The sequence below is a fragment of the Mirounga angustirostris genome, unplaced genomic scaffold (genome assembly GCF_029215605.1).
Source record: "Mirounga angustirostris isolate CCGP_5_RB_7025 unplaced genomic scaffold, mMirAng1.0.hap1 SCAF_1, whole genome shotgun sequence".
Taxonomy (NCBI): domain Eukaryota; kingdom Metazoa; phylum Chordata; class Mammalia; order Carnivora; family Phocidae; genus Mirounga; species Mirounga angustirostris.
Window position 1 is genome coordinate 12,215,961 of NW_026991709.1, and position 27,932 is coordinate 12,243,892.

Genomic DNA, 27,932 nt, shown 5'->3' on the forward strand with positions numbered 1-27,932 from the left:
CTCTCCGCGCACGCGCCGCCCTAGGAGTCTAGCGCGCTTGTGCGCTCCGGTGGGAGGAGCGGTGGGCCGCGCGTGCGCGCCTGGAATTGGGGCGTGCGTCCCGTGGTTCGCGCTCGTCATATTTACCGCCAGTGACCGCCGAGGGCGGTCCACTCTCTGGTTACGGAAAGGCTACGCCCAACAGGAGGCCTTGACCCGAACGGGAGCGCGGCACGTCCTGGCTCAGGCCTTGCGGCTGTGGTTAGTCAACTCACGCCCTCTGATTGCGACGGAGGTCGGGCGCTGTCGGCCCTCGCTCTCCCCCTCCCGGTCGCGGACACCGAGGCGGTGGAAAGCGGTGTTGGGGCGGCTTGGTTAAGGGAGGCAGGAATGAGGAAGCTGCCGAGGGGGCCAGGCCGTTTCCTTAGAGCAGAGCGCTGTGCGCGAAGGGCAAGAGTGGCCAGAGTTAAGCCAAGAAGCGCCGAGCACTCGTTTTCGGGGCGACCTGGCCGAGGGGCTCACGGGACCCCTGGAGAAAGTGGTGGCAGCGTCGGGGCTTGGGATCGTCTCCAGAACAGCGGTCTTTAAGCAGTTTTGATTGCTTACCCTTATTAGTAAACAATTTGGGTCCACCATTAAAGTCGTTATTTAAATGCTTTAGTAATAGATGATGTATATCCTTAAAATACGCAAAACGGAAAATACCAAGGATGAGAGATGAAATAATCATGCTTAGCTGATAATTACGACTAAACAATATTAATTACCAATTACGTGATAAAATGAGTATTTATAGAGAACAATGGACTTGGATTCTGCCTTATAAACAACTTTGAGGTATAATTTATATACCATGAAATTCACCCATTTTAAGTGAAAAAGGATTTTTAGTAAATCTAACCAGTTGTTAGGCCTCATTTTTATTTTTAGAAAGTGAGAGCACGTGTTAAGGGGGGGTGGGGGGGAAGGGGCAGACATCCAGGAAGAGAATCTGAAGCAGGCTCCGCCGTCCGCGCAGAGCCCAGTGGAGGGACTCCCCATCTCAGGACCCTGAGATCATGACCTGAGCCAAAATCAAGAGTGAGACCCTTAACGGACTGAGCCACCAAGGCGCCCTAGGCCTCATTTTTTTTTTTTTTTTAAGCCTTGGCTTATTACTTTGTGATTCAACAAATTTTAGCTTTGATTTGAGTTTTGTCAGTGCTTTAACAATGTCATTGATGGAAAAATACCCCACAAGAATGTGTGGGTCCAAATGGAAAAAGGAAACTTCTTGTTGTACTTACTAAATCATACTTATTTTAAAAGACTTTACAACAATTTTGACTTAAGGTTTTAATTAAAATTTCCATTTCCTGCTGTTCAGAAGTTGTTCTTGCAAACTACTTAAAATAGATTGCAGTTTTGCATTTAGAACAATGGGCCCCAAATGTTTCATGGACTGAAACTTTCCATTTGAAATACTTAAAAATGTTGGCAGTCTCCCCATCCCCAACACCCCACCATGGGAAGCTAGTTTGTTTTTTACAGATGCACAGAGTTTTTTTGGCAACAAAATTAAATCCATATGGAAATAATCCAAATGTATTTTAAAATGCAAGAGTTATATATAGTGTATGTCTATATATTTTTTTATTTTCATGCTCATAATAAAAGCAGTTTTAAAGGATTTTATGGTTCATTTTTTCAGTGTTGCCACATAACATGCTAGTGTTACCCAGTTGCTAAAGAGAAGGTCAGTAAATACCTTGTTAAAAAAAAACAAACATAATTCATCTTCAATTTGATAGCATCTGTATGGCACAGAAGATTTTCATGGTCTTTCCCCATCTTAATAAAATACATTGTAAGTAAAAGTTTCAGCTTATTTGCTGTAATGGTTTGTCTATGGATAAAATATGAATTAATTTCCCCTGTGGTGCTGCCTTTGTAACCTTAACCCAGAACCTGCCCTCCACTCCCTTTGTTCACATCAAAATAATTTATCAGAGGTTACACTGAAGAGTTTTTCTGTAAAACATGTTCTTTTTAACTTTTTATTTTGAAATGCTTTCAAATTTACCGAAAAGTTGCAAAAATAATAGGACAACGCCTCCATACCCTTTGCTCAGATTCACCAAATTGTTAATATTTTGCCACATGTGTACTCTCTCTCCAGTTCAAATGAAATATTTCTGTCCATATATATATAGTTTCCCTGAACTTCTTTGGCTTTCTTTGATCTGGAGCTGTTACCTGCCCTTGGTCTTTCACAAAACTGCCTTTTTGTTGTTGTTGTTGTTGTTAAATACAGGCCAATTATTTTACAGAATGCTACTTAATTTGGGCTTGTCTGATGCTTGTCATGATTAGATTCAGATTACGTATTCCTGGCTGGAATACTGCATAAATTATGTGGTGTTCTCCGACATCCCACCTGTAGGCACCCTATGTTCCTTAGACCCTCATGATAATGCTAATTTGATCAGATGGTCAAGGTGTTATCCAATTTCTCCACTGTATAGTTACTATTTTTCCCCTTGCAGCTAATCTGTGGAGAGATACCCCGAGATCTTGTAAATTACCCTGCTCTTTATCAAACTTTTACATCCAGAATTAGCATCCATTAATGATCCCTGCCCGAAACAGTCCACTTTGGTGGTTGTGAAATGGTAATTTTCCATCCCTGCTTCTCCAAATACAAGTATTGGTCGACATATCATATGAAAGAGCTTTCTCTTCTTTCCATATTATTCCTATGTACTCATAGATTCTTATTGTATTCAGTTGGTTATAGTTCATTGCTATCCTTATTTATTAAAATTTTTAAAATTTCATTCCCTGCCCCCCCCCCTTTAAAAAAGATTTTATTTATTTATTTGAGAGAGGGGAGAGAGTGCAAGAGCGTGGCCTGGAGGGAGAGGCCGAGGGAATGAGAATATGAAGCTGACCCCATGCTGAGCACAGAGCTGGACATGGGGCTAGATCCCAAGACCGAGAGATCACCACCTGAGGCGAAACCAAGAGTCAGCCACTTAACCGAGCCACCCAGGCACTGCCTACCTCCATTCTCTTCTTCTTGGGGGTCTCATGGTTTCTGTCATTTCCCCTTCCTTCTACCTCTCTGGCCATTCTTCTCCACCTCCATTACAAACCCACTCTACTGCTCCTCACTTAAATATTGGTGTCACTCACTGCTTTGTCTTACCCCCTTTCTTCTCACTTTAAGTGCTATCCCCTCGTGGTCTCCTCCCCTGTATGAGTTCATTAGCTGTCATTTATGCTGATGGCTCCCCAAATTGTCTTTGGCCTAGATCTGGCTTCTGATATCCAGATTTTACATCAACCAACGTGCTGGAAATAGTCCCCAGTTATTTCGCTCTCTGTATGAGGAGTCCAGTTCCAGGCCAAAATCCTACGTGTGATCTTTCAGTCCCAACTACGAGCAATTCCAAAGCTTTGCTTGGCGGGTGTCTTGGGGGTGCACAGCTGTTGGTTCACGACCCTCCCCGGAGCTTTCAGGGTCTAATCTGAAACTGGCTCTCACTACACGGAGGGCGGGGGGAGATCCAAGAAAGAGGCAGACCACCCCTGACTGGTAGGTGGCAGTTTTAATAAGCAAAGGGAATTTATACATGAGGCTTGTCTCAGGCGGAAGCAGGACGAATGGATGCCTGCACCCGCCCTAACACCAAATCTTAAAAGCGAGTAAGAGGCCCTAACCAGTTCAGCCGCATACAGTATGCAGGTGTTCTCAACACTGTATCATCATCTCAAGGCCGTGACCTTGGAGCAGCCTCTGGGCGTGGGAAAGGCAGGCAGAACCCATATTCCAAGGACAGGGGAGGGGGTGCGGAGCCTCTGAGGAGCTCCCGCGGACCAGCTCTCAGGACAGTTTTCTAGAGGGAGTTGTAGACAAAACCTCAGGCGGCCCCAGGCCACCCTGCTCAGAAGCATCTCTGCATTCCCCACACCTCCAGGCTGACACCCTTTTCACTACCTTGATTCCCTGCCTTTGCACCCCTAGTCCTTCTCCCTCGCCCCACCCCGCTTTTCTTCAGGAGCCTTTTTTTGGGGATCCCTGTCAGTGAGACAGTTCTCCCCAACTGCTTCACCCACTGGATTTCCCTGAGCAGTTTTGTGGAGGGGAAAAGGGAACCCTGAGGAGCCCGTGCTTCTCTTGCTTGGCCCCGGGGAGCAGTAAATGAATCAAGGCTTGCTTTCTATTTTCAGTTGGGCTCATGTCCTGGTGGGCTACCTGGACACTCAGACGGCACTTTCCATTTGAAAGCCCATAGTCTCTCCGGCTAAAGGAAATGGAGTTTGTGAGCGTTTTGGATCTGTGGGTTTATGGTTTTCATCAAGTTCAGAAAATTATTTACCGTTACTTCTTCAAATATTCTTTCTTTTGTGCCCTCTCTTTGTTCTCTTTCCAAATACACGTGTATTAGGTGCTTGAAGCTCTGGTGTAGCTCACTGGCATCCTTTTTGGTTCATTTTGGGTCTTTTTTTCTCTCGGGCTTTCATTTTGCATAGTTTCTGTTGCTATGTTGTCAAGTCCTCTGACCTTCTCCTCTGCCATGTCTAATCTCTGTTAACCCTAATTCAGTATATTTTCCATCTCAGACATTGTGTTTTTCACCTCTACACGTTTGATTTGTTGTTTTTGTTTTTTTTTTTAAATATATCTTTCATGTCCCTCCTTAACATACTAACACTTTACCTTCTGGAACATACGAAATATGGTTTTAATAACTTTTAATATTCTGATTTGCTAATTCTATTTACTCTTTGTGTTGATTTATTTTCTTTCTCATTATGGGTTGTGTTTTCCTGCTTCTTTGCATGCCTGGTGATTTTTTTTTTTTAAGATTTTATTTATTTATTTGACAGAGAGAGACATAGCGAGAGAGGGAACACAAGCAGGGGGAGTGGGAGAGGAAGAAGCAGGCTCCCCGTGGAGCAGGGAGCCCGATGTGGGGCTCAACCCCAGGACTCTGGGATCATAACCTGAGCTGAAGACAGACGCTTAACCACTGAGCCATCCAGGCATCCCTGCATGCCTGGTAATTTTTGATTGGATGACAGACACTGTAAACTTTACATTATTGGGTGTTAGAAATTTCTGTATTCCTATAAATATGCTTGAGTTTTGTCCTGGGATGCAGTTAGGTCACTTAGAAAGAGTTTTGTCCTTTTGAGGTTTGCTTTTGTTAGGTGATCCCAGAGAAGGGTTTAATGTGGGGCTAAATTTGCCCCGCTGATAGGCTCCAGAGTACTCTTCCTGATGCCCTGTGAATTATGAGGTTTTCCCACTCTGGCTGGCGAACTATTCCCAGCCTGTATGAGCCCTAGGGGTTGGTCCCTTTGTTTTTTGGGGAGTGGTTCTTTCCCTAGCTTCAAGTTCCTTCACAGCACATGCTCTGTGATCAGTACTTAGCCAATACTTCAAGGAGACCCTTTGTAGATTTCCAGAGCTTTCTCTGGAACCGCATTCTCCTCTCCCTGTCAGATCCAACTGCCTCAGCTGTCTTGGGCTCCTAGTCCCATATCCTCAATTCACGGAGCTCTGGGTTCCTCCTCTCCATGCCGAAGGCTGGAAATTATCTCCAGGAACTCAGCCTGGTATTTACGGAGCTTATCTTATTTATTTTTCTTCTCTCAGGGAGTATTGTCCTGAGCTACCTATTGTCTAATATCTATCTAAAATATATTTTGTCTTTTTGTTTATTGGTAGTTTAAGGCAGGAGACTCAATCTGGTCTGCATTACTCCATCATAGCCAGAAGCAGAAACCCCATTACTGTACTGTTTTTTAGATATTTTCTCCTCTCCATTTTTTGTGCTTTTTCCTTATTAGTAAAAAGTACTTCCTGGATTCACCCTTGATATCTCTTAATCTGTTCTCTCTAGTTTTTATCTCTTTGTATTTTCACTCTTGGTTCTGAAGGATTTACTTGACCTCTAGTGAAATTTTTATTTCTGCAATTACATGCTTAATTTTCAAAAGCACTTTCTTATTCTTATTGTTGTTCTTCTTTTTTAAAAAATATCGCCCTTTGCTTTATGGATGATCTAATATGTCAAATCTTTTAGAATTTGGGTTTTTGTGACATTCTTGTCTTTTCAACATTCTATTTCTTCGAGAGGCTATTTGTTCTGTTTGCTTATTTTTGTCTTTCTCCCTTATGTTGCTAGTTTCTCTCATTGTCTGGTAATCTTCAGGTGTCCATTTATATTTAGGCTATTTCTTATATGAGGCTTTTTTTTTTTTTCCTTTCAAGAGGCACAAAAAATGATTCTTGGGCACCATAACTGAGACTTATTAGTAGGATAAGTTGTTGTGTATTAGAGGCAATAAAAGTTTAGGAACCCACAATAGTAGGCTCTTCTTCTCAGTATAACTGCTGAGACCACAGAATTGTGAGCTTGAGGCAAAAGGGAAGCAGTGGTGAGCCACAGGCACCCATCTGTTTCTTACCTCATTTTGATCATTTGCAAAGCTTCTTTGTTGCTTCAGGAATGAACCCAAATAAAACTCCATCCTAAGCAGGGACCGAGTCCTCATTTTCCACTTTTTGGGCCTGGACCAGACTTTCTCCTTGCATATACTAAATTTGTGAGTGACGAATCCATGATACCAGGCATCTCCTTTACCTGTCTGGGTCCAGCAGCCTGCATTTCCAGTGGCAAGCACCTGCACCTTTTTTTGGGCCAGAAGTTCTTAGGAATGATGGGTGGGTGTATAAATATCCCAGTTCCCTCACCCCTTGGCCAGTATATTTCTCTTTTTATTTTTTTAAAGGTTTTATTTATTTATTTATTTATTTATTTATTTATTTATTTAGCATGTGTGTGTGCAAATGGGGGAGGGGGCAGAGGGAGAGGGAGAGAGAATCTCAAGCCGACTCTGTGCTGAGCATGAGGCCCAATGCAGGGCTTGATCTCATGACTCTGAGATCATGACCTGAGCCAAAATCAAGAGTCAGACGCTTAACCGACTGAGTCACCCAGGTGCCCCTGGCCAGTATATTTCTGAGGAATGTGCTCTATACCATTTCCTTGAACTTCTCCATGGGATTAAGATTTACTCACCCCCTTTAATACTGGCTTGTTGGAAGTTCGCCCTTCCATGTATCACTTCCCCTCTGCTTTGGTGCTGTCCTGCACCTCCCAGAAAAACTACATGCTCTCAATTGTCATCTCAGGATCTTCTTGGGGGTGGGGAGCCAATTAAGGTCAATGATAATATGGGGGGCGCCTGGGTGGCTCAGTTGGTTAAGCGACTGCCTTCGGCTCAGGTCATGATCCTGGAGTCCCTGGATCGAGTCCCGCATCGGGCTCCCTGCTCAGCAGGGAGTCTGCTTCTCCCTCTGACCCTCCCCCATCTCATGCTCTCTGTATCTCATTCTCTCTCTCAAATAAATAAATAAAATCTTTAAAAAAAAAAAAAAAAAAGGTCAATGATAATATGGGCCAAAGGTTGACACCCTTCACATATCTCCTTACACCAAAAGCCCGACTCTTCTCTCTCTAAAAATTCAATAGAGAGATTGATAAAGAGGAGCAAATTCCCACTTCTGTGCTTCTCATAATGTGTTCAATCCTGCTGTGGCAGGGAGAATTCAGACACCCAGAATGTGGCAGAGTTGTTTCTTACTTAGACTGTTAAACCACAGTGAACACAAATCTTCAAGACAAGTTGAAATGTAGGCTCCAGCTGTCACAAAGAATCTCTTCTGCTGATGTTGGGGTTTCACATCTGTTTTTCTCAACCAAACTAAAGTAATTTTTTGCTCCCGCAAAAATAGAAAGCACAAGAACACAGGGATCTGCAGATTTTATACTCGAATAACAACTTAGGTATATTTTCAGGCAGTGATTCTCAGACTTCGGTGTGCATCAAGATCACCTGAAGGCTTGTTAGATTAAACTACAGTCCCCATGCATAGAGTCTCCGGTCCACTTGGTCTCAGTGGGACCAGAGTTTGCATTTCTAGTAAGTTTCTAGGTGATTGCTATTGTTCAGGGAGCACACTTTAAGAACAACTGCTTTAAGGAGTTGATGTTCTTCTCCCTCTTAGCTTAGATGATTATATCTTACAGTCTGTTCCTTTTGTAGAACCTTCTAATATGATCTATGTAGTTTTCCATGTAATCGCATTGTAGCTAGTTGACTGTCAAGGTCTTTTATTAGTGATAATAGGATATTTAAAGTTCTCTACTTATATAGTTATCCTTGGGCTAGCATATTCTACATTAGCAGTTCTTTTAACCTAGTAAAATGTTAACCTACTTCATCTAATTTTTAATTCTTATTTTTGCTGTGGAACAGTTTTAATATCTGCTCTGGGTTTCAGCAGTGGCTTTACTCTTGTCTTAGTGAAAGCATCCCATCTTCTTGTCATCTGTAAGACTCTTGGCCCTGGTTTGGGAGGCAGGAAGGGGGTAAGATGGGAGGTGGGGGTGGGGGAGGAGGGAGAGAAAGAAAGGGGAGTGAGGGCAGCCAGGGTTCCCATATTCCTGGGCAAATGCAAAACCCTGTTTCCAGTGAAGGGGCATGGAGGAGAGGAGAAGTCCTGGCTCCAGTGATAGCCCCACATCCCCAGCCCCCATGAAGGAGCCAGTGCTGGAAGCTGGCTCCAGGTCAACAGAAGGAATCCTGGGAATCCAAACAAAAGCCCAGAGAAAAGGTCTTTTTTCTAGGAAAAGTCCTCTTTGCTGTTCACAAGGAGAAATAAAACCCTGCAGTTTTATTCCTTACAGAAAAACCATCTGCCGCTCTCGCCCTCTCTTGTCTGTATTCACAACAACATAAACAGCTAGACAGCTTCAACCCCAGCAGGGTTGATGGTCCCACATGCCTGTCAGCCTTCCCCCTCTCAATCTTCTGCCTACCCTGTCACGCTCTTGAGCAAGTCATCTTCCATCTATCTGCTGGAACCTTCTGGATTGTGCATCCCAGGTGTATTTGACGGTTACCTTGAATTCAGCCATCTCACACCCAAAAAGCTTCAGCTTGCAGGCCTCCTCTGGGCTCAGCACATGGCCCTCCTTGCACATCTCTTGGTGAGACAGCAGGGTCACCACGCCTCTCTTGAGGGCAGTGGGGAGCCCCAGCTGTCTCTGCCGTGGCTCCATGGTGGGCAGGGGCTGCTCCAGGGTCCCCCGGGGCCAGGCTCATGGTGAAAGTTGCTTTGTTTCCGGCTCCAGTGAAGTCCATTTCCATGTGTTTCGTGAACCACCCATTCACTTCCTCCTTGGTGTGTTTGGTGGAAAGGAGACCGACCCTCACCCCTCCACTTCTTGCCGACCTGACGCAGGTTGTCTTTGTATTCGTCAGATGGGCTTCCACCCAAGGCCACTGTCATCACTTTTTGTTTGTCAAAGAACACCCTGCTGTGCTTCCAGGTGGTCCAGATATCTTTTACTTGCTTTCCTCATGTTGGCCACAGAGAAGATGAAAAGGTACTTGTACATGTCCACACATCTCCACACACGTCAAGTTCTGTTTCAGTTCTAAGCCTTTCTTGGCAGTTCCGGTTAAGGAAACTTTCTTGTCACCCTTGGATTTGGGTATTGCCCTGCAGGCAGATGTGGTGGAAGGTGGTCTACCTCATTTATTTTAATTTAAGAAGAACATTTTTTAAAGGTTTTATTTTTAAGTAATCTCTACACCCAATGTGGGGCTCGAACTTACAACCCCAAGATTAAGAGTCGTGTGCTCTACCAGCTGAGCAAGCCGAGTGCCCCCTCATTTAATTTAATTTAATTTAATTTTTGTTTTGTTCCCCCCAATTTAATTTTAAACATGGAAGAGCAATCTCATTCTTTTTAGTTGTAACACTTAAGTAGCCTATCCAAATATATTGCAAATACAGTGCAGATTCTGTGGAAATTATGAGGTTTCTAGTCTTTCAGGACACTCTCTACATACATAAAGTGACAGGCTTTGAAAGAAAAGTTCTGCTCCCTTCCTTAATTACATTTGCATCGTATTTCCCAGAGTAAGGAAGGAGGTCCCCTGAGGAGTTTCTGGGAAGTTCTGTGGGTACTGATGCCAGGCAGGTGTGGAGAGAGGAAAAGGGAAAGATGTCAGCTGGGTGGCGAGCAGTGAAGAGTGAGGAGGGCCACCAGCAAAGTGTAATTATGTGGTAGAGACTTGGAGGGTCCAGGGTCTGGGCACGTCAGAGAGGAGGAGCAGGGAAGCAGGAATGAGGCAGCTTGGAGGGGAGAGGGCTGGAGAGAAAATGGGTGAGGGAAGGCAAAAGCACACCATGAGCTGGAAGGAGCAAAGCAAAAGTTGTCTCTGATGAACCCTAATCATGAAATTTGCTACAGTTTTATGAAATAAGAAACACTGTGACATTCAGTTGTTGTGTTGAAGAGCGAGATATAAAAAAGAAGTTTAGAGCCTATTTTATATGAAACATTGTTAGGTGGGTGGGGCGAGTGCATTATAGTTTACACCACAGGAGCCATTTTCCATGTAATCTCTATTACAAATCTCCCTAGGTTCATTCATAGTGAAGAAGAAGGAGGAGGAGGAGGAAGAGAAAAAGAAGGAGACGAAGAAGAAGGAGAAGGAGAAGGAGAAGAAGGAGAAGGAGAAGAGAAGGAGAAGGAGAAGAAGGAGAAGGAGAAGAGAAGGAGAAGGAGAAGGAGGAGAAGGAGGAGAAAAATTGGGGTTTGTGGAGAAATGTTATTTATTTATGTATTTACGTATTTATTTTAGAGAGAGAGAAGGCACTCAAGAGAATGTGTGTGAGCGGGAGGTGTGGGACGTGGGACAGAGGGAGAGGGAGAGAGAGAATCCTAAGCAGGCTCCACGCCCAGCAAGGAGAACAATGCGGGGCTCAATCCCATGACCCTGAGATCATGACCTGAGCCAAACCAAGAGCCAGATGCTTAACCGACTGAGCCACCCAGGCACCCAGAAGTGTAATTTCTTTGATGACAAATACACAATAAGTTGTTTGTTCTTGGAAATCGAATTTGCTCAATACACTGTAAATGAACACACTTGTGATCTTCTCATACCCCCCCAATCTAGGGGGCAATCCATGCCACAACCACAGCAGTGTGTATTTCAATTCCCTATTACCATGGGGTTCTTTTTCGAGTGAGAAAGCACTAGATTCCAGGCTTAGCTTTATGTTTACAAACCTGCTCAAAAGGACATTGCTTGCAATCACCCAAAAGTCCATTGGTGGATGAATGGATGAACAAAATGCAGTGTGTGTGTGTGTGTGTGTGTGTGTGTGTGTGTGTGTGTTACTCATCCACAAAAGGGCATGAAGTACTGAAATATGCTACAGTGTAGATGAACCTCTAAAACTTCATGCTAGGTCAAAGAAGCCAGACATAAAAGGTCATAGATATGATGCCATTCATACGAACTATGCAGAATAAGTCAATCCATAGAGACAGAAAGTAGACTGGTGGTCTCCAGGGACTGGGGTGGAGGGATGGGAGTGATTACGTAATGCGTTCGGGTTTTCTTCTGGGGTGATGAAAATGGTGGAACTCGAAATGGGTGGTGGCTGCACAACATGGCCAATGTTCTAAATGCCACTGAATTGTACACTTTAAAATGGTTAATTTTATGTTATGTGAATTTCACCTCAGTTAAAAAAAAGAGAGAGATTATTGTCTGTGGCACATCAGATTCAAATACAACGTGAAGTTCTTTTCTTCCATGGCAGGCACTCAACTTCTCTCTCCTAGAGCACCTGGGGATGTTTCTCAGATGCTTCTTCTAGCACCTCGAACCTCACAGCAGAGGAGGGAAAGCCTGACTCACGTAATTAGAACTCTAATAGGGCAGACAGTCTCTGCTTTGCTGTCCCACCCGCTGCTCCCTTGTATTCAATAAACTATCTCTTTTAATCTGCCTTGGGTGAATTCTTTGACTGCCCCCGCTGCAGGCTTCCATCTGATTGGGCCACCCCACATTTGGTGGCCCCCATCCAGTTGGGGACCCCACAGTTGGTGGACCCTGCATAGAGAGCCTTTGCTGGCCCTGGGCTCCCCCTGTATTCTCTGGGAATTTCTCATGACTTTTCCTTGGAGGACCGACTCTAGGGCTCCTGGGGGAACTGATGACCTCCAGCCAAGGTGACTCCTTGGTGAGGATCCGAAGCCCCAGGGGAACCAGCTGGATTGCCCTTGCCCAAAAGTGTGAGGGAGTTCCCATTTTGCCCTCGGGAGGGACCCTTCCCTCCCTCTCCTTTCTCTTTGTGGCCCTTTGGCAGTCTAACCCTAGTACCTCCGAGACAACTGAAGGTCTCTGGTCAGGGCGGCTCCCCAGTGTGGTCTGAAGGTCTGAGGACAAACAGGTTGGACTGTCTGCACCTGTGAGGGCAAAAGACCCCTTTCCCTCTGCTTTCTCACTCCATCCCCCAGGTCTGTTCCCAACGTGCAGTGCAGACTCAGTTGGGACCCTTTCCTGATGCTGGCTGACTCTCAGCCACCTTATCTCCTTAAAAAAAAACAAAAACAAAAAACCCTAATACAAGGTAGACTCCTGTGATAAAGACAGAAGCAAAGGGACATGGGAAGGAGAGAGAAAAAAATGAGTGGGGTAGAATCTCAGCCATAAGTTCTGCATTTTAGAATGAATGGAAGAGAATCAATAAGAAAGTTCTTACATTTGCACGCAGAAGAGAGAAATCAATGCTGTAAAAGTCTTCGCTATGGGTACAGATATAATTTAACCACAAATTGAACAATTTAAGAAGGGTTATATGTGTGCTGATTCCAAATCAGGTACATACAGTGTCTAAGAATCTGAAGATGGAGAGTCCTAGGATGTAATACACCAACCAGGAAAAGGGACACAGAAGACCTTGTCTTTGGATCTGAATTTGCCACTGATTTACTGGATAACCCTGAGCACTCATTCATTCATGTATTGAACAAGTAGACCTTGAGCGCTTATTAAGTGCTAGGCATTGTTCTAAGGGCTGGGGATCCAGCGGTAAATAAGACACACACAGTTTCTGCCTTCATAGAGCCTATACTCTAGGTGGCTAGACAAATGGGTGAACAAACATTTGTTGAACCAAAATGACATCATACAATGTCAAGTGGTGATACGTGCTATGAAAAACATAAAGCAGGGTGAGAGACAGTGAGAAGGAAGATCTCTCCAAGAGGAGACATCGCAGCAGAAATGCAATGACATGAGGAAAATGATGTGTAAACAGAGAGCGTTGCGGGCATAGAGAAGAACAGGTGCAAAAGGCTCTGGGATCCTTGCATCCTCCAAGAGGATGGAGCAGCTGGAGTGCAGAGGCCAGGGAGTAGTGCGTGTAGGGTTTGTGTTTTCAAGGTTCAATCTGTGTTGTAGTACGTTATCAATACTTCCTTCCTTGTCATGGCCAAATAATATTCCATTGTATGCATATACCACATTTTCCTTATCCATTCATCTCTTGATGAATATTTGTGTTGTTTTTCTATGTTCTGGCTATTACACATGCAAGCTTGTGTATGGACATATGATTTCTTTTCTCTTGGCTACATACCCATGAGTGAAATCACTGGGTCATATGGTAATTCGGTTTAATCTTTAAAGGAAGTGCCAGACTTTTCGGAAGTGGCCGCATCATTTTATAATCCCACCAGCAATAAATGGGATTTGATTTCTCCACATCTTTTTGAATGCTTATTATCTGTCTCTTTCATTATAGCACTCTACGGGTGTAAAGTGGAATCTCATTGTGGTGTGAATTTCCTTCCTCTGATGGCTTCTGAGCAACTTTTCACATGCGTCTTGACCATTTGTGTATCTCCTTTGGAGGAATGTCTGTACATATCCTTTGCCTGTTTTCAAACTGGGTTTTTCTTTTTATTACCTTTGAGACCCTTGAAATCTCCAGTTCTTCTTCCCTTTAGCACAACACACACACACCAAAAAACGTTAGGAAACCGTTGGACTCTAGAACTAGGCTCTGCGGTCAACCCAGGACAGAATCAACAGGTAACCTTGGGGAAGAAGAGGTGCAAGATCACCCAGTGCTTATTTCCCTCCTGGCTCACAATTGACACTGGACTTTGCCCCTTTTAATAATAAATTTTAATATCCAAGGGGCTTTTGTACACTGCAAGGAACCCACACTAAATTGTTATTTGTTTTTAAGCAGTTAGTGATTATTCAAATATTCACATTCTGCTTAGATAACTATTATATCAAAAAATGAGTTTTACAGATTAGAGTTCCCCCAACATTTTAATAGTGATAAAAACTTAAGCAATTAAGCTCTTCGAAATGAAAGCTTGATGAAAATGATGAGCCAAATCATTAGATCCCCTTAAACGCTCTCAACATCTTAAAAATCTGATACATATGAATGTAACGATTACCAAATTTTTGGTAGGAACCTTAAAAAACTTTTTGCAAAAATGCCAATGTCATGGATCTAAATTTGCTTCTTCATTGTCTTTGCTCTTACTCTTATTCTCTTTTTCATAGTGCTTCCTTGGGGTGCTGGAGGCCTTCCATCTGCCTCCCCAGATTCACTCATGCTTCATCTGCCCTGCTCCATGCTCTGGGTGCAGGAGACTCATTATATGAAATGCATCAACAGAGACCTTTACTCCAGTCTTTGCTTGGGTTTTATCAGTGGGAGGCATCAGCTCAAGATTTGAGGGTGGGGGAACAGTGAGGTGGGCTCCTTTCGAGAGGAGTCTCCATGAGTTGGCTGGGTCTCTCAACAGAATGTCATACACCCTGTCACTGACTCCAACTCCCTGTGGGGTAAGAGTTCCTCCCTTTCTCCTCCAGGCCTGGACCTAATAAGCTCCCCATGCTAGCCTCTTGCTACTGTATTCTTCCTTGTTGTTTTCCCTTAACCCTGCCCAACCCTCTATAAATAGTACCTTCACTCCACCGTCCTCAGTCACTCCCTGGAGTGTGCCATCTCTTTCCTGTTAGGTCCATGACTTAAAGACTGGATTACAATTTTATTTGCTTGACTTGGAGAGTCAGAGTGACCTTTGCTGACCAGTTAGGTGACCAATACAGATTAAGAGTTGAAGGCTCAGAACCAGGGACTGATGACTTGGATCTGCCATCCAGGGGATTCTGTCCATGTAGAATAGTCTCTTTATCTTTTTTTGGATAGCTTTTGTCCATTACATGAGGACCTGCCCAAGTGATTGGCTCTAACCAATCAGTTTTGCTTTGATTTTTTTATGTCCTTCGTCTTATAATTCTTTGAAAATAATGCTGTTTGAATGTCTTATCTTGAAAGTAGAGCCAGAGTGTTTGTGACGCAACCAACATAAGACATTTTGCAATGGCTTTTTCCCCCAGAGACTTAGTGCAATCGGTCACTTGCCATATTTACATATGCTCATTGTCTACAGTATTAGTCAGAGTTCTCTGGAGAAACAGAACCAATCAGATTTGTTGTAAGAATTATCTCATGTGATTATGGAGGCTGAGAAGCCCCATGATCCGCTCTGTGTAAGCTGGAGGCCCAGGAGAGCTGGTGGTGTAGGTTTCAGACCAAGTGCAGAGAAAGACCAATGTTGCCAATCACAGTAAATTCTCTCTTGTTCTATTCAGGCCTCCAACAGATGAGATGAGTGCTCCCCCCAACCCCCCCACTGGGGAAGAAGTTCTGCTTCACTCAGTCTATAGAGTCAAATGTTAATCTTTTTTTTTTTTTAAGATTATTTATTTATTTATTTGTCAGAGTGATAGAGAGAGAGAGACAGCAGGGGGAGTGGCAGGCAGGGGGAGTGGCAGGCAGAGGGAGAGGGAGCAGCAGGCTCCCCACTGAGCAGGGAGCCCGATGAGGGACTTGATCCCAGGATACTGAGATCATGACCTGAGCCGAAGGCAGATGCTCAACCATCTGAGCCACCCAGGCATCCCTAAATGTTAATCTCTTCCAGAAACATCCCCACAGACATACCCAGAATAATGTTTCACTAAATATCTGAGTACTTACTGTCCCAGTGAAATAGACACAAAATTAACCATCACATCTCTCTCCCTTCACTGAAATATAAGCCCCATGAGGGCAAGGAGTCTGTCAGGTTCATTCTCTGTTGTATTCCCAGCATCTAGAACCACATCTAGCACCAAGTAGTTGCTTAGTAAACAGGTGTTTAGTGAATGAACGAGACTGGCCCACATCTCACTGAACTGATGAGAAACTTGAGGCCTGGGTTGATGCATGGGCAGTGGGTTCATGGCTAAGCGGGGACTCAATCCCAGGACGCTGTATCAGTTATCTATTGCTGCATAACAAATAACTCCACACCTAATAGCTTAAAACAACATTTATTATCTCATAGTTTCTGTTGATCAGGAATTCAGGCACAGCTTAGTTGACTTCTCTGTTCAAGGTCTCCCAGGGTGTCAGCCATGGCTACAGTCCCCTGGGGAAGAACCCATTTTTAAGCCCACATGGTTGTTGGAAGAATTCTTTCTTTAGGGTTGTTGGAATGAGGACCTCAAGTCTTTTCTGGCTGTTGGCTGGAGGCACCCACAGGTCCTTGCCACCTGGGGCTTTCTCTCCTTCTCATATTGCTTCTTCAATGTGTTTAAGCCAAGAAGGCAATAAAGAGAGTCTACTGCTAAAATGGAAATTACAGTCATCCAGAACTTAAATATGGAAGTGGTGTCCCATCAGCTTCCTCACATTCTATTGAGTGATAGGTACCATCCATACTCAAGAGGAGGAGCTTACTCAAAAATGTGACTGCCAGGAGATGGGGATCATGGGTGGTCTTCTTAGTCTGCCCATCACAGGTGAGCATGAACACAGACTCTGGAGTCAGCCCACCTAGGTTCCAATCCTGACTTGACTCTGTCACTTCTTCCCCATGTTTTCTTTTTTTAAGATTTTATTTATTTATTTGAGAGAGAGAGAATGAGAGACAGAGAGCATGAGAGGGAGGAGGGTCAGAGGGAGAAGCAGGCTCCCGGCCAAGCAGGGAGCCTGATGCGGGACTCGATCCCGGGACTCCAGGATCATGACCTGAGCCGAAGGCAGTCGCTTAACCAACTGAGCCACCCAGGCGCCCTCTTCCCCATGTTTTCTTAGGTAAGTTCTTACTCTCTCTGTGCTTCAGTTTCAACCTTTGAAAAAGGAGGCAAATAATAGTACCCACTTCATAGGATTGTTGTGGGAATTAAATAAAAATGGGAAAATGCATAGAATGGGGCCTACACACAGCGATTGCTAAATAAGGATCTGGTGATCTCCTGCTCCATTGGGGCAGGTGTGCAGTGCGTCCCCAAAGGAAGGGGAGTCATAGCTACACTGTGTTTCCTGTTTTTGCAGAATTGTTCAATCCAGGCTTGAGTCTGTCCTTGCCATGACTTTTCCTGCTCAGAGCCTTTACTCCCATTGTTAAGTCTTCTGGGTATATTTTTAGTCACAAGCCAATTAATCTGGCAATTAATCTGGGCTCAGAAAGTTCTAGCCCACTAGTAGGTGACTATTTCAGGAGGAGTTCTGATGGGTGGCCACAAAGGCATTGCTGGGGCTCTGCTGGGTCTAGACTGGAGCCGTGAGGCAGCAGCCAGGAGACAGATGTGAACTTGACTCAGGAAGAAAATCACATGGAGTCTCCATTGCTTGAGACGGACTTATTTTTTTCCCTTTTCTTTTTCAGGGAAGTGGCTTGGCCTGAGCACTGTCTGAACTAGAGCGTCCAGGATACAAGACAGTTCGCCAAAGTCTGTTGCAGAGGAGAGGGCAGCATCAGTTTCCCATACAGTGAACTGGGACCTCCTGCTCTCCCTCTTTCCCATTTTAAGCACTAAAAGAAGGTTATATCTGATCAGGATAAAACAATGGAGGGTTGGGGCACCTGGGTGGCTCCGTTGATTCAGCACCTGCCTTCAGCTCAGGTCATGATCCCAGGGTCCTGAGATCGAGCCCCGCATTGGCCTCCCCGCTCAGCACTGAGTCGGCTTGGGGTTCTCTCTCCCTCTCCCTCTGCCCCTCCCACTCAATCTCTGTCTCTCTCAAATAAAAAAATAAAATCTTGGGCGCCTGGGTGGCTCAGTTGGTTGAGCGACTGCCTTCGGCTCAGGTCATGATCCTGGAGTCCCTGGATCGAGTCCCGCATCGGGCTCCCTGCTCAGCGGGGAGCCTGCTTCTCCCTCTGACCCTCCCCCCTCTCATGTGCTCTCTCTCTCTCTCTCTCATTCTCTCTGTCTCAAATAAATAAATAAAATCTTAAAAAAAAAATCTTAAAAAAAACACAAAAAAGTGATGTCAGTTTCCTGTACTGCCTTAGGAAATGACAGCAAACTGTGTGGTTTAAAATGACAAAATTTGGGGGGCCTGGGTGGCTCAGTCGTTAAGTGTCTGCCTTCAGCTCAGGTCATGATCCCAGGGTCCTGGGTTTGAGCCCCGCATCAGGCTCGGTGGGCAGCCTGCTTCTCCCTCTCCCACTCCCCCTGCTTGCGTTCCCTTTCTCGCTGTGTCTCTCTCTGTCAAATAAATAAATACAATCTTTAAAAATAAAATAAAATAAAATGATGAAATTTATTTTCTTACTCTCCTAGAGACTAGAAGTCTGAAGTCAAGATGTGGCAGGGCCATGCTCCTTCCAAAGTTTCTGGGGAGGATCCTTCCTTGCCTCCTCCTAGTCTCTTTTTTTTTTTTCTTTCTGATGTTAAGTAGGCCCCACACCCAACATGGGGCTTGAACTCAAGAGTCACATGCTCTACTCACTGAGCCATGCCCTGTCTCTTCTGAGTTTCCGATGGTGGCTTGCAATTCTCGGCATTTCTTGGCTCATAGACATGTTGCTCTAATCTCTGCTTCCAGATTCACATGGCCTTCTCTCTGCATGTGTCTGTGTATCTCTTCTTACAAGGACACCAGGCAGGGCCTACCCCCATCTAGTATGACCTCATCTTGAATTAATTAATTGTATCTGCCAAGACACTATTTCCCAAATAAGGCCACCTTCTCAGGTTTTGGGTGGATGCAAATTCTGGAGACTTTATTCAACCCAGTACAACTGCCCATCATTTGTATATATTCATCTTCACTAGTTGCAAATTACTTCTCATCATGGCTCTGAGGTCCTCTGAAATCTAGAGCCATGGACAATTTATTGTATTCTAATTGTAGGATTTATTATTTATCTCCCCAGTTATTATCATTATTTTTTAATTGAAGTGTAGTTGACATACCGTCATATATTAGTTTCAGGTGTTCAACAATTCTATACATTACTCTCTGCTCTCCATGATAAGTGTAGTTACCTCTGTCAACATACAATGTTATTACAATGTTATTGACTATATTCCCAATGCTGTACTTTTCATCCCCATAACTTATTTTATAACTGGAAGCCTGTACCTCTTAATCTCCTTCATCTGTTTTGCCCATCTGCCCAATCTCCTTCCCTCTGGCAACCACCACTTTGTTCTCTGTATTTATGATTCTGTTTCTGTTTTTTGTTTGTTCATTTGTTTTGCTTTTTAGATTCCACATATAAGTGAAATCATATTGCATTTGTCTTTCTCTATCTGACTTATTTCACTTAGCAGAATATCATCTAGGTCCATCCATGTTGTCCCAAATGGCAAGATCTCATTTTTCTTTATAGCTGAGTAATATTCCAGTGTGTGTATGTGTCTGTGTGTATCTCACAACTTCTTTATCCATTCATCCGTTGATGGACACTTAGGTTGCTTCCATAACTTGGTTATTGTAAAAAGTCTTGCAATAAGCATAAGGGTACATATATCTTTGAGAATTAGGGTTTTCATTTTCTTTGAGTAAATACCCAGTAGTGGAATTACTGGATCATATGGTAGTTCTATTTTTAATTTTTTGAGGAAACTTCTCACTGTTTTGCACAGTGGTTGCACCAATTTACTTTCCCATTAACAGAGTACAAGGGTTTCCTTTTCTCCTCCATATTCTCACCAACACTTGTTCTTTGTTATCTTTTGGTTAGTAGCTATTCTGACAGGTGTAAGGTGGTATCTCATTGTGGTTTTGATTTGCTTCTCCCAGATGATGAGTGATGTTAAGCATCTTTTCATGTGTCTGTTGGCCATTTGTTTGTCTTTGGAAAAATGCCTATTCAGGTCCTCTGCCCAATCTTAATCAGATTTTTTGTTTCACCAGTGTTGAGTTGTGTAAATTATTTATATATTTTGGATATTAGCTGTCTAGGATTTATTCTTGAATAGACAAAACTATGTGATAAAGTGAGCCTGTCTTGTGCAAACAACCAATTACAGTGAGTCTTGAGATGTACCATCTATAATTCTGCCTCCTCTGAGCATCTAAAATAGCTTTTTAAAAAATTATTTATTTATTTAGAGCATGAGCGGGGAGGGAGGGGCAAAGGGAGAGGGAGAAAGAATCTCAGGCAGGCTCCATACCCAGCGTGGACCCCAATGCAGGGCTTGAACTCACGACCCTGAGATCATGACCTGAGCCGAAATCAGGAGTCCAATGCTTAGCTGACTGAGCCACTCAGGTGCCCTTAAAATAGCTTTATAGACACCCACCAAGTTAGTGTTGGAAGGCTTAGTTATCATTGTATCTAGCTCAGACTGCAATCTAGTTCAGCCCTGACTGATCACCTTCATGCTGGAAGGAGACCATCACCTCCTGAGGCAGCTTCTTCCCTCTTAGACCAAAGGGATGGATGCAAATGTCTTCCTTTCAGGAGCTGAGTTCTGCCTCCTCAAGCCCAGCTGTTCTTCCTTCTCATTAGTCTTCAACGGGACAGCCAAGGGAATGGTCGGCCCCCATCATATCTTGACTTCCTTTAAAAACATCCCTATCCTGCCACCCTTTCCACAGTGTGTGGCAGGTTTTCACGGTGGTACCAGGACCAAAATGTAGTTTTCTATATATGATCTGACACAGGCCCTGGACCCTTAGGGTCTCCTTTTCCTTTTTTTTTTTTTCAAATTTTTATTTTGAAATAATTTAAAACTGATAAAGAAGTTGTAAGAATCATACAAAGAACTCTTTTATGTCTTTAACCCAGGTGAATCGGTTGGCACTTGGTGTTTCTCTAGAAAACAGGGTGGGCCAATGTCAAGCCCTTGGAGGGCTCAGCAGGTGGTCCTCATGGCCTGCACAGTGGGATTCGGAGAATGCAGGTGGAGGTCACCTACTTTCTAGGAGACGGGTTGCACACTATTACCACAGGCTGAATTTGACGTCAAATACACTCTCTAGCTCATTTTCAATTCCTGCCTTCTCTGTGGCACTCAGCCACGAGAAACCTCAATTCAATGAATTACCCCTGGTGAGGATATCTCGTTTGTGTTAGCCCACCACCGCTCGTCAAAGTCTTGTTGAATGTCTCATTTAACACACTCATTGCTCATCTCAGCTTTGTCTTGATGTATGAAAGGAATGGCTCCCAGAACTTAATTCTGTTTGTTAATTCCTTATGCAGTGTGAAGTCATTAACTATTTGCTTTTTTGGCCACAATTCCTTCTTAAAAAAAAAAAAGGATTTTTATTTATTTAAGAGAGAGAGAGAGAGCAAGTCGGGGGAGGAAGAGGGACCAGCAGACTCCCTGCTGAGTGTGGAGCCTGATTGGGGCGGTGGGGGATAAGGGGGGCTCGATCCTACGACACCGAGGCCATGACCTGAGCGGAAATCAAGAGTCAGATGCTTAACCGACTGAGCCACCCAGGCACCCCGGCCACAATTCCTTCTAATTATATTATTGCTTAGGCTATATTTCCTTTTCTTTTTCACATGGCTGTCACAAAATCATTGTTACGTTCCTTGACTGGCATCTGTAATTATGGGTCTTCTTCCAAACAAGGATCTTATCATCAAATGTTGAAAAACAATCTGTGCTATATTCCCCCTCTGGGAAAAGGCACTGTCCGTGTTAGCATGCGATATGCTCTGAAAAGTCCTGCAATAATAATATGTGGTCAGGGCACCTGGGTGGCTCAGTTGGTTAAGCGACTGCCTTCGGCTCAGGTCATGATCCTGGAGTCCCGGGATTGAGTCCCGCATCGGGCTCCCTGCTCAGCAGGGAGTCTGCTTCTCCCTCTGACCCTCCTCCCTCTCATGCTCTCTGTCTCTCATTCTCTCTCTCTAAAATAAATAAATAAAATCTTAAAAAAAAAATAATATGTGGTCAAATTAATTTTGTTTAACTGAGGGCTTCCCCAATTCCTTGATAATCAATCTCCTTTTTATGGTCACCCTTTTGAGGAACCCTAGTGTTATGGGCAACACCGTGAAGGAGAAGCTGGTCTGTAAGATTTCACTAATTTGCCATACGAGTCACTCAGCCCATAGAAAGAAATGAGGCCACATTGACAGTGTTCAAAACCATCCATTCAATAATTAGTTCTAGATATTAACCTTTTTTTCTGGTGAATCAGACTGAATGGTTAGAATCTTGCTTTTTTCCCTCTTTCTGAAAAGGTGGTAATTCTTTGCCCGGGCCTGCTCTGTTGGCATCTTCTCGTTCACTGTGATTTCCTCAGTCTCACTACCAAGAGATGGGTCACGTTGCAAATTCTGTTAGCCTGGGAGGTGGTGCGCAAGTCCAGACCCTGGAGGGGTCTCTGGGTAACTTATCTTTTTTTTTTTTTAAAGATTTTATTTATTTATTCATGAGAGACAGAGAAAGAGAAGCAGAGGGAGAAGCAGGCTCCCAAGGAGCAGGGAGCCCGATGCGGGACTCGATTCCAGGACCCTGGGATCATGACCTGAGCCGAAGGCAGACGCTTAACCGTCTGAGCCACCCAGGCACCCGGTAACTTATCTTGGTAACTCACATTTCTCGGTCCAGTGCAGTATGTACAGTAGGCTCTTAATACACGGCCTTCCTTCCAGGCCTGTGCAAGGAAGAGACGGGAGCTTGCCAAGTATTCCCGGCAAAGTCTGTAAACACCAGTGAGTTGTGTGGATGCATCCAGGCCACATGTTATTTTTCCCGACCGTCTGCATTCGTATTCTCCGGCTGCCGCAGCCCAGGCCCACAGACGGGGCAGCTCTAACAGACAGCTGTGTCTTCACCTGGCCTTTTCTTTGCACATCCGTGGTGTGTCGTCTCCTTACGAGGACACCAGGCATATCGGCTTTGGGTCCACCCATATGACCTCATTTAAACTCAGTCACTTCTTTAAATGCCCCATCTCCAAATACAGTCACATTCTGGGGTACTGGAGGTTAGAGCTTCAACATAGGAATTTTGGGGTAGACATGATCCAGCTTATAACACTCTCTATGTCCACCCCCCATTTTATTCCTCTTTCAAATCATTTGTACTTCAGTCAGAATTCTGTATCTTAGGAGTCCCTATTCTACTTAAATCACTAGAATCCCTGATCTTGAAATCATCCCTCTTTATCTAAAGAGCTGTCTGCTTTCCTGAAGCCTTGAGTACGTGCCCAGTTGTCCTGTGTCCATCTTTTCCTGCTGTGAACTCCAACATAAACATGTGACATGGGGTGAGTCCTGGACGGCCCTGTGCCTCAGTTGCCTCATCTGCAAATACGGGGGTGGGGAGGGGTGGGGGTGGAGGATGGGGGTGGTAAAATGGTGCCACAGCACAGAGGGGTGGGGGTGTAGAGGTGCAGGGGTGTGGGAGGACTTAGAACAGTGCCAGGCACAAAAGTGAGCCCTTAACATACGTTAGAGATTCTTGTAATTATATATTATTTTTTTTATCATTAACATGCATTGTCATTGTTATGTTCTACTGAAAGTCCAGGCCATGGAACGTATTATGAGACAAAATCTGACCCAAAAGAATTCACTTCAAAGATCTCGTGAATATAGATTGTCATCACTTAACTGATAAATGCAAAGTTGTTAGTTTTTACTTCAGTAAGAAAACACCTTAAAAAACGATATATATCAGATGTTATTTTATGCACTTCCCACATTTAATCTGTAATTGTCTTCAAGATAGGCATCCTTTTCACCACCTTCCATGGCACAAGTTAGAAAACTAGAGTGGAGAGATGTTAAGCATTTTGCTAAGGTCGCTCAGCTAGTAATGACAGAGTGAGAATTGGAACACAGACCAGGCTGCTTCTAGAGCAAAGGTCACTTCCCCATTTGTACGAGTTTCCCACGGTTGCTTTAACAAGGAAACCTCTTTTAGGATGGAGTCAGGAGGCCAGCAGAGGGAGCTCCCATGGCCAGCACCTGTCCCCCATTGCAGACCCAGCAGGAAGACAGGTACCTTGCAAGTTAATACTACTTTCTCTCTCAGCAGGAGGAGGAAGGTTGTCTCCGCCCACCAGCAACAGCCCAGCCAATGAGAGAAGTCACAGCTCAGCCAATGAGAGACAGTCACAGCTCAGCCAATGAAAAGCCATATACTTCCAGCTCCCAGTTTACTCCAATGGGCTTTTTTGTTTATAATAGCCCCTCCCAACTCCCTCCCTTCTCTATAAAAGAGGGTCCTCTCATGTATTTTCCAGACTTACCTGTGGTTTTGTTGTAGCTTACCTGTGCCGGTTTGCAATTTTCTGCTCTCCCGAATAAACCCCTCTTTTACTGGTAAAATAACCGGCAGTTTTATTTTTAAGGTTAACACAAAGTATCACAAACTGTGTGGCTTAAAATAATAGAATATTATTCTGTCACAGTCCTGGAAGCCAAAAGTCCAAAATCAGTACCACGGAGCCAAAATCAAGGTGTGAGCAAGGCTGCACTCCCTCCAGAGGCTGTAGGAGAGAGTGTGTTTATTCCAGCTTCTGGTGGTTCCAGACATTCCTTGACTTACAGCCACATTGATCCAATCTCCGCCTCTGTGGTCACATGGCCTCCTCCTTTTCTGTCTATATAACTCCCTCTGCAACTCTTATAAGGCCATTTGTAAGGGCATTTAGGGCCCACTACAATAATCCAAGGTAATGCCTTTATCTCAAGACCCTAAACTTAATCCCATCTGCAAAGACCTTTTTTTTTTCCTTTCCCAAATAAAACCACATTAAAAGTTTCCAGGGATTAGGACCTGGATATCTTTTGGGGTTGAGGGGGGAGGGCATTTTTTAGCCTACTACATTATTCCCACCTTACTGCCTGATTAATTCCATGGTGTAATTAATGCATGATGCTTTTGTGGACCAAGGGGAGAAGCATGGCCTCCATGATGGCCCAGTCATAAAAAGGCTGAATGGTGCAGAAATCATAGACTGTAGGAAAGCCAGTTGTAAATGTTTTAGAATAAATTGAGGCCGCCATTGAGGCATAGTGATCAGGAAGAGGTCCTAAGAATTGAAATTCTGACTATATAGTAACATGTAAAGATGAAAGAGGAGAGTCATAAATAAATGTTTACCCATTAAGGTTTTTTGAGCCCAGACTCAAAGAGGATCCATGCTAAAGATTCTAAGTGGGCACACAGCCAAAGGCAATTGTTTAGAGTGGCTAGAACCTTCTAACAAGAATGTTAATGGAGATTACAGCACCAGACTGAGCCAAGAGTCTCCTATGAGCTCTTGAGAAGCAAGAAGAGCAAAGGGGCAAGCCCATTGTTCTGGGTAGAAGGTGTATTGTAAGTGGAAACCCAACAGTAAGCAGAACTATTCACCTGCTATTTCTGTTTTTGGCTCACCATCACAGAGACTATCAGACGGGAAAGGACAGATGGGACTACGTGCTTTCAGGCAAGTCAAAGCCAGAGATGGGTGTTGCAAGGGGGCTATTGGAATGAGCCCCCGTCTGAGGCTAGAAGACTTTGCAGACCAGCCTGCAGAGCCCGCCCCTGTGATTCATCTGAGAAATGTGGGGGTGAAGGGGCTCCTGGAGAAGGGCCAGGGGGGTGAGGACAAAGAAAACCCAAGAAACTGATCAGGGTCCTCACATCATTAAATTCTCTGGTGTGATGCATAATGCAGAGAATCCATTAACCATGGCCCAGAGAATAATTTTGAGTTTAGGGAGACTTGCTGGAGATGGAGACTTTGAGTTGAGAAAACACTCATGAGATTTATCCAATACTGATATATTGAGCCAGCTCACCAGAGGGCCACTCTTGTCTTTCAGTGTTTATCCTCTGCCCTTTTCAAAGAGAATCAAGAGTGTATATCTCTTGAACCCACTGAATTCAATTTTGGGGAACTCCCTCCTGCTCTTCCCCCCTCCCTTATTTCTAGAAGCCCGCCTGGACACAGATCCTCTTGCGTACCCCTCCACCCATCGCTTTTCCCCTAAATGAGGCCAATGAAGACAAAGAGCCCATGAAGGGAAACCCTGACAACTCTGGACTGGCCAAAGGGTTGGCAACAGAACTTCTAAGAGGGAAAAGAAATAATTAAGGAAGTGGTAACAAGGCATTAGCTTGGGAAGGGGGAGCAAATAAATGTAAAGCTTTACCAAGAAATGTTTCTCCATCTTACAGTGCTGTCAAGGTCGTTAATGGACTGAGGAAGATGGGCCTCAAAACATAAAGAACTTGAAATTGGCAGAAGTCCCATCAGACATCTGTTAGCACCTGTTAAAAAGAAAACAATAGGCCCCAGATGGTGTCACTTTGACTGAGTTTCCAAATTGGGGCTTAATACCCGATCAAATTGCTGTTTCAACCTTCCCTAGAAATGTAGTCTTAACTGGCCAGGAATTTTTCTATCAGGACCAAGAAGTCTGCCACAAGGGCCCTCTCCACCCCGCAAAGGGAGATGAGGTCATCTGCATGGTAAGCCCTCTTGCTTCTCCCCCAGAGGGAAATCCTTGCCTGGAACAATCCTGTTTGTCTGCCAATAACTTTCTTTTTTTTTTTTTTAAAGATTTTATTTATTTATTTGAGACAGAGAGAATGAGAGACAGAGAGCATGAGAGGGAGGAGGGTCAGAGGGAGAAGCAGACTCCCTGCCGAGCAGGGAGCCCGATGCGGGACTCGATCCAGGGACTCCAGGATCATGACCTGAGCCGAAGGCAGTCGCTTAACCAACTGAGCCACCCAGGCGCCCCGCCAATAACTTTCTTGTCCCCACCCTCCTTCTGCAAAAACCTGCCTTTTTGTGCAACTCCTCTTCTTGCTAGATGGGAAGCTGCCTGATTCACGAATCATTTAATAAAGCCAATTCGATCTTTGAAATTTACTCAGTTGAATTTTTGTTATTTAACACAGCTTTGTGGTTCCAAGTGCTGGGGAGACAAGGGTGAGGCCAGAATATGGTCCTGCTGCTCTAATAATTAACAGTGGGGACAGACGCTGTGGAGATGTTACCAAACTAACGTGAGTTCACTCCTTAGTGAGTCACAGGTGGAGACTACACCGGCCAGAGTCATCACACAAAGCACACTTAATCTTCAGCAAGTAGGGAGATCATGGGGAATCACTTCCACAGCTGTGACTCCCTGAGTAAGGGTGAGTGGGTTTCTTTTATTTGGGGTTAGGATGAATATTCAGAAAGGGGGGGTTTGTCATTGTATATAAAAGCAGGCATAAAGTTGCACAGGTGTGCTTAGAAAACATGCCTAGGCATGCATCCTGTGTTATGTGAATGAAGCTTATGCTCCTTTTTGGGTGGGGATTCTAACATTATGATGAGGTGGAGGTAACTGAGACACTCCCCGGTCCATCTGCGCAGGTGTGAGGCAGTGGTCGAGCTCAACACGGTGGGACGCCGGAGCTCTTGTTTGCCTCTCAAAGATGAGGTTACCATTCCTGTGAAGAAGGGGAAGGCGGTCAGTGGGGGCCTTGCTGGCGACAGGTTTAACCTCATTATCGCTATGAGGCATGGTTTCATAAAGACTGTTAGGAAGTACGAAACTGCTTTGGAAAACACTCTGGCAGTTCATCAAACAGCTAAACAGAAAATTATCATATGACCCAGCAATTCCGCTCCTAGGCGTCTACCCAAGAGTACTGAAAACACGTGTCCACACAAGAACCTGTGCACAAATGTTCACAGTGGCTTTATTCATGGGGGTCAAAAAGTGGAAGTGACCCCAATGTTCACCAGCTGGTGGATGGGGGGGATAAGCACCATGTGGTCTATCCATACAATGGAATGATGACCAAGC

At 44.4% G+C, this 27,932-nt stretch overlaps 1 long non-coding RNA gene and 1 pseudogene across 5 annotated transcripts; one reads left to right on the plus strand and one right to left on the minus strand.

Annotated features, from left to right (window-relative positions):
- The first annotated feature begins 32 nt into the window (after positions 1-32).
- LOC135362693 (uncharacterized) lies at positions 33-27,278 on the plus strand. 5 transcript variants are annotated; one of them, XR_010407661.1, is made up of 5 exons: positions 33-240; positions 10,473-10,644; positions 22,542-22,701; positions 23,305-23,398; positions 24,169-27,278. It is a non-coding gene; the product is annotated as an uncharacterized LOC135362693 (long non-coding RNA). The 5 variants fall into 5 exon arrangements; XR_010407664.1 differs by having other exon boundaries at positions 36-816; positions 23,268-23,398; XR_010407667.1 differs by having other exon boundaries at positions 36-816; positions 23,268-23,398; positions 24,172-27,278.
- Positions 8,877-9,951, minus strand: LOC123834406 (mRNA turnover protein 4 homolog; annotated as a pseudogene).
- Positions 27,279-27,932: the final 654 nt, after the last annotated feature.